Source organism: Myotis nattereri (genome assembly GCF_964212035.1).
Source record: "Myotis nattereri genome assembly, chromosome: 1".
Lineage (NCBI taxonomy): Eukaryota > Metazoa > Chordata > Mammalia > Chiroptera > Vespertilionidae > Myotis > Myotis nattereri.
This window is the reverse complement of record NC_138075.1, coordinates 155,448-156,820: the sequence shown is the minus strand read 5'-3', so window position 1 is coordinate 156,820 and position 1,373 is coordinate 155,448. Positions and strand designations below refer to the sequence as shown.

The 1,373-nt window shown below is 47.9% G+C and overlaps 1 pseudogene across 1 annotated transcript; it reads left to right on the top strand.

Annotated features, from left to right (window-relative positions):
• Positions 1-300: 300 nt before the first annotated feature.
• On the top strand, positions 301-667 carry LOC308530734 (transmembrane protein 254-like; annotated as a pseudogene). The gene has a single exon. The product of its transcript is annotated as a transmembrane protein 254-like (transcript).
• The last annotated feature ends 706 nt before the right edge of the window (positions 668-1,373 follow it).

Sequence of the window (1,373 nt, the reverse complement as noted above, 5' to 3'; positions counted from 1 at the left end):
AACAATGAGAGGCCAATCAGGTGGGCACACGGGTAGACACAGAGCATGTTGGTGGCACAAAACACCTGAGACCAGAGGCTTTAAGGGCAGCCCATTAGTGGGCCCTTCCCTGTGTGGGGAGACTGAATCTGTTTGTAATAAACGCTCCACGCTTTTGCTTAAATCTTTGGTCCCCGATTTCATTCTTGGACTTGGTGACAGCCGATCCCGTGGACAGAAAACGCTGAGCTTGCCCTTCCAGTTATCAAGTTTGGCTCAAATAAACTCTTAAAAATAATCTCTAGGGCATGTGCTGCAGCGATGGGGAGGGCGGCAGGCGATGAGGCTTACTTCCAGGGGACAGTCTGTTCTGGTTCACGGTCATCACCCTCTCCTCTGGCTATTACATGTGGGTTGTCTTCTGGCCTCAGTTTATTCCTTATCAGAGCCTCGGCTCCTGGGCCCATCACTCAGTACTTGGTGGACCATCATCACACCCTTCTGTGCAATGGGTGTGGCTTGTGGCTGATTCATGTGGAGAGTCCTTGAGTGCCATGGTATGTCCAAGTGTAAAGGCATCACAGATGGTCGGGCTCAGCTACTCTGGTTCCTGCAGATGTTCCCTATTGGGAGAGCTTCCCTTTCCATCTAGATTGCTCACAGCTCAAAACGCCAAAAACAAACTTAAAGAAGGTACCCAACCTTTTCCTTCACTGATATCACCTCACTCTTATTGGGGGATGGTGTGCTTACTCCACCTTTCTGTTTCCTGGAAAGTCAGGACCCTCTTGTTATTCATTATTTCATATTCGCTGCTTGGGTTTGAGCGGATAATAGGAAAGGGTTGTATCTTTCCCATTCTGCAGACTAACCTACCTGGCAGGGTACTTCTAGCTACCTTCGTGAAGGCCTTGGCTGTGCTGGTGCTCTCTCCCTGCCATCTGGGTTAAGCCACGTACTGAATTTGCTTGTTGGTGTACCTGTGCTCCCTCGTTTACATTGAAACACCTTACCCATACCACCTCCATCTTAGCTGATTAGTGGTTGCTTTTCGGTACGGTAAAATCTGTTAGAGTGAATCGACGGAAATTCAACTCAGATTTTTTAGAGGTATGGTCCTCTCCTAGGGAAACAATGACAGTAGTATTAATGGTGCCAGGAATGAGGTGGTGCATTATGGAATGAAATGGATTAACAAATAAAATGCTGTGAATTGTCTCCCCCACAAAAAAAATATCCTCCACAGGCTTACAAGTTCTCATGTCAATGACTTCAAAGTGGTTCACCAGCAGGGGAACCTCCCAGAGTGTCACAGGGGGACACGGCCCAGCTGGGGAAGCCTCCTTTCCTTCCTTCTCCTTTTTATACACTTTCCTTGACTCCAGAGATGAAGT